This window comes from Rhipicephalus sanguineus, chromosome 11, assembly GCF_013339695.2.
Source record: "Rhipicephalus sanguineus isolate Rsan-2018 chromosome 11, BIME_Rsan_1.4, whole genome shotgun sequence".
Taxonomy (NCBI): Eukaryota; Metazoa; Arthropoda; class Arachnida; order Ixodida; family Ixodidae; genus Rhipicephalus; species Rhipicephalus sanguineus.
The window spans coordinates 51,864,025-51,877,291 of record NC_051186.1 but is presented as its reverse complement, the minus strand read 5'-3'; the positions used below and the strand labels follow the sequence as shown (position 1 = coordinate 51,877,291).

The window sequence follows — 13,267 nt, the reverse complement described above, 5'->3', positions numbered from 1 at the left end:
TGGCGATGCGGCACAGGTGCTGGCAGCGTCACGCATTGGTTTTACCTTAATACTTTTCACACAGAAAAAAATGTAAGGCATGAGAGAGTTAGCGAATCATCTGATGAATCCCCGCAAATTATCTCGATGACGAGCACGTCACAAATGTGCGACAAATGCTATTTCAATAATATTATCGAGGGTTTTATGCGCCAAAACCACTAGTATATGATTATGAGGTACGTCATAGTGGAGACTCCGAAATTTTTACCATCTCAAGTTTTTTGACGTGCTCTGACATCGCACAGTACACGGGCCTCTAACATTTTGCCTCCATCGAAATGCGACCGCCGCGGCCAGGGTCGAAGCCGCGACCTTTGGGTCAGCAGCCTAGCACCGCAACCGCTACACCACCGCGGCGGACCAAATGCTTTTTCAAACAGGCGAATTAATTTAAGGGGGCAACTTCACCACGTTGAACTGTAGCTGTTTTACTAAACGACTCAAAATGCGTATTATGTTAAGTGCACAAGTGAACGTCCGAGCCATACCAGTCGTCCAAGAAGTTCAGACAAGTATTTCGTGCGTCGTTGTTTTTTCTCCCCACGTAGCGCAGGTGTGTCCCCATTTAAGCGACCAGTCACTCTGTGAAATCACCGTTTTGAACATTTCACAAAGTATGGACATTTGCTTTGTGAAACAACCATCTACTTTGTGAAAAACCATCGTAGTTTATGCCAACGGCCAACATCTAAAAGACGGATTTTCATTTCGTGAGTACAGCGGGAAGGGGTACGTAATAAGTATGATCTCTAATGAATTCGTATTTCACAAGGCATAGTAGCAAATAGGGAACTAGTCAGTAGGATTTCGTGAGAGTTATAAAAAAAAACGCAAAGGAAAGTCAGGTACATTTGGTTAACCAGACGCACCTGGTTTTCCCTATCATAATGTGTTCTGAAGCATCACAGGGAACTGGACAAGGGGGACAAAGCACGAGTAAAGAAAATACCAAATCACACGCACTGACGTGTTTTCTTCGCGTTGTCCTGGTCTGTGCTCTGCTTCACAGACGCCTTATGGCGATTGATCACCACTATGTCCCCAGGAATTATTATTACCATCACGTCGAAATTAGCTTGCGTCGACCTTGCTGAACTTGCCACTTTATATCGGGAAAGGTGTGTTTGTAAGATCTATTGCAGTGTAGCACAACGTCTATCGTTTTTCGTTCCATCATTTTTTCATTAAAACCTATACCATCTCCATATTTTCCAGCTAGCTGATTTTTTTAGAGCACCCACACCAAGCTTCGTTTGTCTCAATTTTTCCGATAGGGCAAGGGCTCTTGAACTTTTTTTTACAGCGAAAGCTGTTATGAAATCACAACAGCAGCTGATTTCGGTGCTGTAGTTATCCGCCGCCGCCGCCGCCGCCGCCGCCGGTGTCCGCAACCGCGATCGCGCAAAATTACAAAAAAATGCGAAAAAAAATATCCAGGTATCGGACGGAATTTGAACCCAGACCCCCTGCGCGGCAGCCGAGTGTTCTACCACAGAGCCACGCGGATCCTTGAAAGTCCGTCGCAAAAAAACCCTATACAGGTGTCATGTCGGGCAAGGAATCGCGTTAACATATGTTATCTAGCGTAGTCGAAGAGTAAAATAACAACCAGGCGTCACACAATGCGAATTGCGTAAGGAGTGAGTCGTGTAATGCTGCCAACCCGTTAGAAAGGGCTCAGCCATAATTCTTCATCGTCATCAGCCAAAGTGCACATAATACCTTGTAGATGTGCAGCAAGTACCTTGCTTCTCGGCAGAATGAAGAATAATGGCGTAGTGGGCACTTCCCTACTTCACAAAAATTATGATTATTTATGGCGTAGTGGGTACCTTGAGTGTGCTTGTATTAGTTGTTCCAGGGGAGTTACGACGGGCTTCAGAAAGGCCGCTCTTCCAGCTTTCGCTGTGACTGTGCTGCGTGTACCGCGCAGGCCTGGCGTTTTTAACACGAAAGTGTTTTATGCCGGGGTGCACCAAGACTTCAGTGACGTATTTCCGTCACGGATATGACGTTGATAAAATGGACGCTAATGGTTGAGAAAGAAAAACGATAAGAAAATTTTCCGCCGCCGGGAATCGAACCAACGACCTCTCAATCCGCGACGATAAGCGCCCGGCGCTCTACCAACTAAGTCATCGAGGCAGATGCGCGACAAGCAAGAAACGCGCCTTATATCTCTCATACATTCTCTCTCGCACGGTGCTCTCTGTTGGCGGGGCGGGGTGGCGCCGCCGCCGTCTGTCAGCGGTAAAGCGAAGTAATGCGGCATGACAATTACTAGCGCCGACAGAAAACGATTCGGCGACGAGGCAGTTAAAGCGTGGCCTCCGGGATTGCGCGCTGACAGCTTTCCTCCTGGCGCGCACTCTCGGAGGGCATGGTTAAACACTCTCGATACCAGCGAAAAACACTGGTCGCGCTAGCATCGGGGAGTCGCCCTAGACGTAGCTATGTTCTTCGCTTTCTTCGTGTTAACGTGTGATGGCTCGTTGTCGGAGTAGTGCAGCTTCCACATGCACCAATAGTGTTTCTCCGCCGCCTACTGCGTCCAGTGCGATATCACCGACTGATAAAACTGCTGCAATAAGCGCTGCAGAAAGGCAACGATGTCGACGTGCGATTGTCCTGCCTTTGTGGTGCGAGACAGAGGCCAGCGGAACGTGGAACGCCTGCGCGTTTGCGGCTGAAGCAACGAAGCTCTGCCTCCCGTGTTGCTGAAGCCCAGTGCGGTAGTGTATGCATGAGCACAGGCGAGGTTACCCGATTACTCGGGAGCGCACAGCGTGCCGTTTCTCTCCTTAATTGACGACGCTTTGAAAAATATGCATATCGAGTACCAGTGTTTATTATGCGCCTGTTGATGTCATCATTGCGCAGGATTCGCGATACGCTGTGTCCAGGTATGTGTTAACAACTTCAGCTACTGCAACGGTTAAATCATGATCATGGACGTTAGTCGTCGTGAAGAATATGTGCCACTAGGAGTCAACGTGGGTGCATATGCCTCAAACAGTGCTATAGCTGCCAAACACCAATAGACATTGTACAAGCTCTCAGATCTCATTATACAATAAGCACTACTCCTGTTAAGACACGTTTCACTTTCGTGTTATACCGATTCCTGTGACGGAGGGATCATCCGTGTTTTCTTTATGCACATCACAGCTCGCTCCTTGAGACCCGTTTTTGTGTGGCTGGATGATGTCGTCACCTCGATGATGTTGGATGATGTCGTCACCTTGATGATGCTGTCTTCTCCCCAGGTTTCCCTACACACGTCGACCGTTTCCGCACGGTTCTTCAGTGCCTTACTAAGACAAACCTTCAGCTTAACTTGAAGTGCCACTTCGGAGCTCGGTAACTCACTATACTTGGCCATGTTGTATCAAAGGATGGAATTCTCCCGGACCAGGACAAACTTCATGCAGTCGCCCAGTTTCCGAAGCCGACTACGCTCAAAGAACTTCGGATCTTCGTCGGCTTGCGCTCATATTTTTGTCGTTCCGTCCGTAACTTTGCATCGATAATATCACCACTAACGAAACTACTGGCGGGCCCTGCTAATCTTTCTAATTGGACCCCAGCATGTGACGAAGCCTTCAGTACACTGCGCTCCTGCTTACGTCGCCACCCATTCTGCGCTATTACGACCCAAGTGCTCTGACTGAAGTGCACACAGATGCTAGTGGCGTCGGTCTTGGCTCAGTACTCGCGCAACGTAAGCCCGGCATTCCTGAATACGTCGTCGCATATGATAACCGCGCACTCACAAAAGTGGAGGTCAACTATTCAGTCACCGAGAAAGAGTGCCTCGCAATTGCGTGGGCATTAAGCAAGTTTCGTCCTTACTTGTACGGACAGTGTTTCGACTTCGACTATCACGCACTCCGTTGGTTGGCTTCACTGAAGGATCCTTCTGGTCGCGTTGGACGTTGGGCTCTTCGCCTACAAGAATTTGACATTCGCGTCACCTACCGCTCGGGACGAAAACACTCTGACGCGGACGCGCTCTCACGATCACCAGTGAGATCCGGTGAAGATCCGCGCTCAGACGCTGACTTTTCCATCGCTGCCATTTCCGTCACGAGCATGTCATGTGAGCAGCGAAAAGACCCATGGATTGCCTCCCTCCTTAACATCCTTTCCGACTCTTCAACGTCTGCATACCCCCGTGCCCTTCGCCGCCAAGCCACACATTTTGAGACATGGGACGAGATACCGCAGAAACTACCGAGCGGATGGTCGTAAATGGCTCTTGGTTATACCAAGCCACCTGCGATCTGACGTATGTGCGTATTTTCATGCTGACCCGCAACATGCTCACGCTGGAGTGTTGAAAACGTATCCCCAGCTCCACCAGCGTTACTACTGGCGTGGCGTCTACTGGCATGGCATTCGTCTGAAAATATATTCGATCCTGTCCTTTATGCTAACAACGGAAGGCATTGGCCTATTCACCCGGATTACTGCACCCTCTACCGTGTCCTGCACGCCATTTCCACCGTGTTGGCATTGATCTGTGTGGAGCCCTTCCGTACATTGCGGCTTGTAATCGATGGGCAATTGTCGCCGTCGAGCATGCAACGAGATACGCTGAAACAGCTCCGCTACCTTCTGCTGGTGCTCGTGACGTAGCCAACTTTGTCTTACGTTGCTTCGTCCTGCGTCATAGTGGAAAACAATGTATAGCTACGTTTTGCTCAATTGATGTCCTTAATATTTTCCTTTCATGCTATGCCGCGTAGTCTAACAGCTCAAGGAGCCCTATTTCGTGGGCTGGTTATCTTGTAGAGTAATTGGTTGCAGTAGTTGAATACTATTAAAGGAGCCATGGACAGACAACGGCTCTGATACACCGAGGAGGATGACAGGACAAATGCCATAGTGCTTCTGTCTGTACAAAATGCGCCCCAAGGACTGAAGTAGACAGGACAATGGACAGGTCTAGAAGGCGGGCTTTCTGATCTGGAAGACGCGCAGCGGCTTTGTAAACGGTTGGACTTGTTCGCCAGTCGTGCCGCTATCGACGCTATGAGGCGCAGGACGCGCTCTGTGGCCAGCGTGGTTGGCCTGATTTACGCAATATCACAAATAATAATTGTTGGGGTTTTACGTCCCGAAACCCCGATATGATTATGAGAGACGCCATAGTGGAGGGCTCTAGACATTGCGACCACCTGGGGGTTCTTCAAAGTGCGCCTATATCTAATCTATAGCTAATCTAAGCGCACACAGAGGATGACAACAAGAAAAAAAAATGGGGGAGAAGGGGGGAGAAGGGGGGGGGGGGGCATGCTTGGTGCTTTTCGGTGGAGGCGCTTTCGCCTCCGCCGAAAATGCAGCCACCGCGACCTTCGGGTCAGCAGTCGAGCAGCATAACCACTAGACCACCGCGGCGGATTACTCACTGTCACTGTTATGTACATAGGTAGTGCTGGGAAAATAGGCGATGCCTTAATGAGCGGTTCAAGAAGCACCATTACGTGCGCGCACTGTGATACCAGGACACGACGTATACTTATTGTCGCAGTTATCGTTGCCCGCTTGCGTTTCATTGTTAGGGACTCGATTGCACTTCACGCGTGGAGTTTTGTGTGCGATTCGCCGTCTGGCAACACACCTTTGCCAGCGTCACGTCCTATACGCGCACCTCAAGATAAAGAATCAAGATCATGGAGAGTTTTAACAACGTTTAAGAAACGCGACGAGTCTTCCTTTCTCTGAGATTGCATGCAGCATCATATGGCTTTGGACATCTTCGTACTTGTTTCTACCAAGCTTTTATGTACTTCCCGCCATCAGCAATCAATGTGCTGCCGGCAACCAATACTGCCGGCAACCATCTAAAGGTCTGCGCTGCACTCTGCCATGCGATTTTTCTATTCCTTGCCACTGTGCTTACATTTCAGGATAAAAGTGAAAAGGAAATACAGTTAAAACTCCATCTAATGAAAAACAATTTTACTACGCTCCCGATCTAAAGAAATTTCTATACTCCGGCAGGTGCCCATAGGGTTCAATGTTGTCATTAACCTGAATTAATGAAATTAACTTGGCTCCAAACCCGATTTAACAAAGATTTTTCGGAAGCAGATGATTGAAAATGTGGTGATTTTTTTTTCTAATTTTGACACAGACTACTTTTTCCTCGAGCGGGCGCTGTAACGTTGTCCAGTTAAAACGCGTAGTCGCCCTAGTAACGACCCTAGTTTTATTTTGACGAGGCTGCACGTCGCGCCCATGCGCGAAACAACGGACTCAGCTGTCGGTAGCGCTCTCACCAAATGGTGCTACGGGCGAGAGTGCTTTACTCTCTCTGTAAACGCTCCCACAGGAAAACTAGGAGGTTGCCTTCGGTATTTCATGGTTGATGCGAAACATGTGCGGATCGTCTCCTCGCCACTTTTTTGCTTTTCGGCCTGCTCCCACAATCACTGCATTCGTCTCCCCGACTTTGTATACTCGTATATATCGGCAGCCTGTAAACGCTTGATGTGACCGTCTAACTGGTCTACATTACCCGGGTGTGAGAGCCACAGTGTCTTGGCCATCCAGCGCGCACTTTTCACACGAGCAGGCGTGGATTGGCGGCCGATTTTGGGTTACAATTTTAGATTGTAACCCAAAGCTTTTGGGTTACAATTTTAGATTTCTAAAGACCGAAAAATCGCTTTCCCGATTTTACGCGATTCCAGCATTAACGAAGTAATTCTAACATGGTCATCACTTCGTTAAATCGAGTTTCGGCTGTAGTGGTTTGGCTGGTTCTCGAGTTCATCGTGCTCATTTCACTCGGCCTCTGTTGTTCAGAGAAATAAATGAAGAGTTCCTTTTTTTTTCCAAAAGAGCCAGATCCAGACACCGAAACTGGGCTAAATTTGACGGGGACGTTAAGAACGCCTAGCTGTTTTTCATGTTCATAACACTTTCAATCAAAGCGGGTCGACTCCCGATTGTAATGTGGACTCAGAAGCAGTTTCGAATAAAAAATGAGCCAAATGCTGCACCTGTTTGAATCAAACTGAGCTAGAAGCATTAAACGAGAGCTGCGACTACACCTCGTGACAAAAACAACCGAAATGGCCGCATCCAATCTGTTTCACATGTGACCTATGGTGGCTTTGCTATCGTGTTTTCGCTCCATGAATGGGTGGAGAGAACTTTATGTCATCACAAAGCATATGCTGACGATTTCGTATTGTGTGGTCATCAACCCATGGTTACCGGCGACCTAGATTGTCCACCCCCCGACCCTGGTCTGATGACAGGGTCTCAGCTGCAGCCAACACGGCCTCCTACAGCTCCAAGACGTTAGGTTTGAAAATGGGCCTAGAAATGGAGACATTTGGTACCAATCTATTCCTTGCAGAAGAAGAGGTTCCATACGGCACCGCATAATACCAGCTAAGAAGGAGAAGAGCTGAAGTGTTTTTTGAAGGACTTCACTAGATGCCAACAAAATGAAAATGCTGCCAACTGTCCAGAAAAGCGCGCCTTTGGCCAGTGAGAGCCGCCTGCTCTGCATATCCAATAATCGCGATCACGCCCATGCAACAAATAACGGTACCGACAACAGCATATTAATGTTAATTTTGCCGCAAAGTATCGCGATGCTGTTCATATGCTGCGCCATTTAAAGTTCTCTTGCGTAGCCAATGCAACCTCAAATAACATGTTCCATTCAAGAGGAACCACTTACTGTGTGACATATCTATAAGAGCCATATCCAAATCTTTCTTCTGAATACAAGTCATGCGCAAGGCATGCGCAATACAGGCCATGCGCATTTGAACTGCGATATAGCTTTGAAGTATTTTCGTGGCATGAGTGCACTGACAAAAAAAATGGTAGGAGCAGGCTCCACCACGTTGCCACTAGCAAACGACTACGTTTTATTGCGACAGCAATTATATGGACACTCTCGGCGGGTTCTTGCCGTCCCCGTCGCCGTCATGTTCCTTATAAAGTCCAAATCAATAACATCGCCCGACCCATCGTATGTTCTACGCGCGAGTAAAAGCATGCAAGCGCTGGGGACGAACGCGGCTGAAGTAAACATAAATTTGACCATTAAATAAACACATAAGTAAATAAATAAATAAATAAATAAATTCTGAGCTGATGGTTCTTTGACCGTCCAATCAAAATATGTAACTGCTGAAGAGCGCCGAACTGCTGAAGAGCGAGGAAACGAATTGAACTGCAACTATTCTAAACCGAGAGTGAAATAACAGACGACAGTCCCAGTACCATTATCACTAAAGTGCCGTTCGTGTCACCGCTATCAGTAGACAATTCTCGGCAACGCCGCTTTGCTGGTGAATGACACAGCCTTAATGAAAACCAGCAAATAATGAAGCCAGGGAAGCTATAAGGGAAGTTAATTGTACTGTTTTAAGTGTATTGTACTAAATGTGATATAGAGGTGAAGAAAGTAAAGTGGACGAAAAGACAACTTGCCACCGGCAGGGACCGAAGCTGCAGCCTTCGGATCCAAAGGTTGCAGGTTCGCTGCAGTTTAATTAACGTCCCCTATACCTTCCTTGGCTTCATTATCTGCCGGTTTTCAATAAGGTTTTGTCAAACAAAGAAACGAGCCCTGAAATATTCTCTTCTTTCATTCATTTAAAGCTATAATAACTAACATGAAAAACACACTCGAAATCCAAAGATTTCCGCCTTGCCTCGTTTCATTTTTTTAACACGAAAGTGTTTTATGCCGGGGTCCACCAAGTCTTTCTGACGTATTTCCGTCACGGAAGTACGTCAGCAAAAGGAACGCCATGAGATGGCAAAGAAAAAAACTGAGAAAAAGTTCCGTTGGCGGGAATCGAACCCATGACCTCTCGGTCCGCGACGATGGCTGGTGGGCGGTTAGCATACTGAGCTACCGCCAAACATTTTTTTTATTGCCTGCTTTTGACAAGAAACAAAACACAAGAAGAAACGCTATTTACAATACAAACACTGGTTGCGTAAAAAGGGAGAGGGATCGACAGGAAAAAAAGGGAAGGGCCATACAGGGACTAATGAGGAGGCTCTAAACCTCCTTCATTTGTAAAAGAAGCACTACACGATCTAACCAATCGGGAATATCTTCAAGAAGTTTTTGTTCTTCAACAAAACGGGTTACGCTTTCTTTGAAGTATTGACGTGCCGGACGAGGTACCGCCAAACACATTACGGGTACGTACATTACGGGTACGACATGAACGCGCCTTTTATCTTTCACACTTGCCTCTCACAGTGCTCTTGGATGGATGGATGCTATGAGCGTCCCCTTTATAACGGGGCGGTGACACCTGTGCCACCAGGCTCGAAAAAAAAAAACGCGCCGTTGCAACGACCGTCCCATTCGGCGCGTTTCCAATGCAAGTTTAATTTCGTCAACGCTTTAACACACCGTGAGGTGGCGGCTTTAGCGCAAGCCTCGCTCATAGCATTCATCCATATCGACAAATAGCTCTCCGACGCTCGCCTGGCTGTCGCACCGCGTTCCTCGCTCGCCCTGTGAGAATTAACGGCCAGGCTACAGGGAAGACACGACGCTCGTCGCGTTTCTCTTCGCATTTCACGACGCTTTGAAGGAGTGCCTATGTGCTTGTTGATGCCATCTTTGCGCAGGATTCACCATATGCGGTGTCCACATAAGAACGTCAACTACCGCAAGGGATAAATCATGATCATGGGCGCTTGTCGTCGGTACGGAGATGTGCCACTAGGCGTCAACGTGAGTGCGATGCGTCCACATCGAGCGATGCTGTATCTGCCAAACAACACTAGACCTCGTACATGCTCTCATATACTAATGCACTTGCACTATAAACAGTAAAGTACTTCTGTGAAGGCACGTTTCACTTTCGTGTTATACCGATTCCTATGGAGGAGGGATCAGCCATCTTTTTTTGTAGTAATCCACAGCTACGCTCTCAAGTACTGCCCCCCCCCGCCCCCTTCTTAGACACCATGCATCGACCACGTCAACGAGGTCGGCATTGCGTCGCGCCGTACAAAAACCTACCTGCACTCCTTTATTCCACGTCCTCGTAAAGACTGCAATGGCCTTCCCGTATCAATCGCCTGCATTCAAGACCCTGTTCTTGTTTTTTTTTTTATCACTTATAACTATCACTGCACCATATAAGCAATATTATTCCTTGTTACTATCACATGTCTTACTGCGTTCTTGTTATACCATACTAACTATTATTGTATAATAAGGCAATTATATTTTTTGTATAATCCTTTTACTCCAATGTAGCTCTTAATCTCATATTTACTCTCACATATACCACCTCCCTCTGTAATGCCTTCCCTCTACGCTAATAAGTAAATAACAACATACATAAATAAGTAAATAAAATATATACATTCATGCGGATGTTGAAAAGGCGCCGTTGTGCAACGAAATAAAATTAAATTTCAAGTCAACTTAAGCAAATCGCGAGTAGGCTTGAAAAGAAATGCTTGGGAAAATAAGACCGTCCAATATCCGTTGACGTGACATGTCGCGAAAACATTCGTAGATTCTGTTCGCCAGTAAAGGTATCTAAATAGTCTCACGCATGCAAACCACATGCGACATTGGCTGTTGCTCGATTACGTTGAAGTTAATCCAAAATAGAGCAGTACACGTTAGAGATGCATTTATTTAATGTGGAGCACAATGCTTTTTAATGGACAGAGCATCACGCCCTGTCTCTAATGAATGCGAACATGCCAAAATTCTGGAAACAATAAATTCTATTGTCTAAATCAAGACAGCAAATTCAAAGGCTATATAGAAGCGAGACACTCTCACTGAACTGCTCGTAACTACTTTGCTTAAGTGACTTCCTCAGCGTGTTTTTCGAGGAATCCAGATGCCGACGAAACAATAGCAATACGTCAGCTTTCCTTAGATGAGTCCCCGCTTGAACCATTCTCTCTTCATAGAATGCAGAAACTGCGGTAGCTTATTTTCTCAAGCGATAACTAATACTATTTGAGTTCGATGAAGGTTATATTCCGGTTCGTTTCGAGAATACCGGTTCAGTTTCGTCACAAGTTAAGGCTCGGGTTCGGATCGACACCGTGGCTAGGTTTGCAGTTTGTCCCTGCATGGTTCTGATGCATTTAAAAAAGAGTGAAAATTTAGACAAAGAAAACATTGTGTGCACTTGGAATGCAGAGAACTCAAACCTTTGAGGGCGATGATTTCTCAGGTTTATTGCGGGAACATTAAAAACGTTGGAAGCCACTTGGAGATCACACTATTCAGTCACTGTTTATAGAATCTATGTAAATATATATACTCACGTATCAAGTTGCTTGAACAGATAATTTTGACGGGTGACTTCAGTCTACCCAATATTCAGTGGACAACGCTGTTTCATGATTACAGTGCTGGCCCAGCTTCTGAAATTTAAAATATTTGCGGTCAGTATGACGCCTGTTGGGCAACTGGTAGTTGTAAAAGACTACGATTTAAATGCTAGGCATGCGTAACATTTAATTTTTCACTGATGTAGTGAGGAATGGGTATTGCACACTTTGCCAGCGTATTTAACAGGTAAGATTACGCTCTTACCTTTCCACAGTTTTTCGCTCGTACCTACGGGCACAGGTCGGCAAGAAAGGTGGAGCTAACTCAGACTCACTCGAGAAATATATTTTGCGCTTAGGGCTCACTCGGACTCACACTCACCAAAATTTTTCTCAACCGGACTCATTCCAACTCAAACTCACCAAATATTACTCAGCCGTATTCACTCAGGCTTAGACTCACGGCTCGATCTGAATCTGAGTGAGTCCGAGTGAGTTGACTCATGAGTGCGCTAGCTTTTTTGATCCTGGCGTCAATGTGATTTACGCCAATATCTCACACAATCGTTGCTCTAAGTGGCACCTTTTGATCTCGTACGCTATACGAGTTATCAGTGGCTGCAGTCTAGTAAAGCAATTTTTATGAAAGATGCTATTCACATGAGATATTTGTATGAAGAACATCTCATGAAACAGATTGAGGGTGGAGGTCAAGGCAACGCACCGCCCCTCACGCCTCTGATCAATAAATATTGAGATGGCGTATGAACGCTAGTGCTTTGAAATACGTGTGAGTAGACTTGAGCGTCAACGCGAGCCGACATACGGCTGATAATAATGCTGAAGAGGGGTATATGGAACCATAGGTCGGCAAAAAAAAAGAAAGACGAAGCTCACTAAGACTCGCTCAAAATATGATTTTGCGCTTACGGCTCACTCGGACTCAGACTCAAGGAAGTTTTCTTCAGCCGGACTCAGATTCATAAAACAAATTTCCCAACCGGACTCACTCGGACTCAACGCACCCAAGATATTACTCACACGGACTCACTCAGACTCACGGCCCAATGTGAGTCTGAGTGAGTCGGCTCATGAGTGAGTTTGCCGATCTATGCCTACGGGGCCTCAAAGCAACCCTAAAGCATTCACGGACTACACATGTATTGGTGAGGCATACAGCCCTCCGCTTAACGCATTTGCCCATTTTCGTTAACACTTTTTTTTTTCTCATATCGGCAAGGTTCTGCGGGCTGCTTGAGGGTAGAGGTGTTAACAGGACGACTTCAATGCCCATGTCAAAGCTGTCGACAGGGATAAGTTTGGCTAGATAATGCTTTAAGCAAATAAAATCGATGATCTGCATAAGCATAGAACCGTCGACACTTCAACTGCAAATAAGCATGGCTCTGGTGGTTAACGTGGGAATGTGCACTTTAACTATGTTGAACAAAATAGCATGCAACACTCACCGGATTTCACAGTGGAATGTATACGAAAGTGTGGCACGTAACGGGCGAGCAACACGGCAGTAAATAACACACCGAAAGCCGCATAAACGAAAGGAAAGACTCTTCGACTGCCCAGCTGTTTGCCTGCAATCGACGTAGACAGGAAGAGCGATCTTTAGCAGAAAGAACTAGCATTGTCGCTGTTGGTCGCCGGGGCTGACAGCAGCGTATGTGGACATACGCCATTTGTTATCGGAACTTCTATTCCAGGCAGCCCTACTTAGAACAGAGAGCAAGTGTTTTGTATTATTCCGCTCGAATGACACTATAGATACAAAACGGTGGGCAGCTCATTTTGTTTTTGTTTTGTTTTTGCCTTCCAGAATTGGAAAAGCGCCGTGAAAACAAAGGAATTGCGAGGATTTGTCAGAATGACGTCATTTGACACTGGCGTAAGATGCTGCTGTAAA

General features: G+C 46.5%; 1 long non-coding RNA gene across 1 annotated transcript in view; it reads right to left on the bottom strand.

Annotated features, from left to right (window-relative positions):
* LOC125756132 (uncharacterized) overlaps positions 1-13,058 on the bottom strand; it is a 42,744-nt gene extending 29,686 nt beyond the window's left edge. Inside the window, exons 1-2 of the long non-coding RNA XR_007414322.1 lie at positions 12,819-13,058; positions 11,344-11,442 (exon numbers count right to left, since the gene is read on the bottom strand). This is a non-coding gene — a long non-coding RNA (uncharacterized LOC125756132). The remainder of the gene's footprint in view (positions 1-11,343; positions 11,443-12,818) is intronic.
* Between the last annotated feature and the right edge of the window lie 209 nt (positions 13,059-13,267).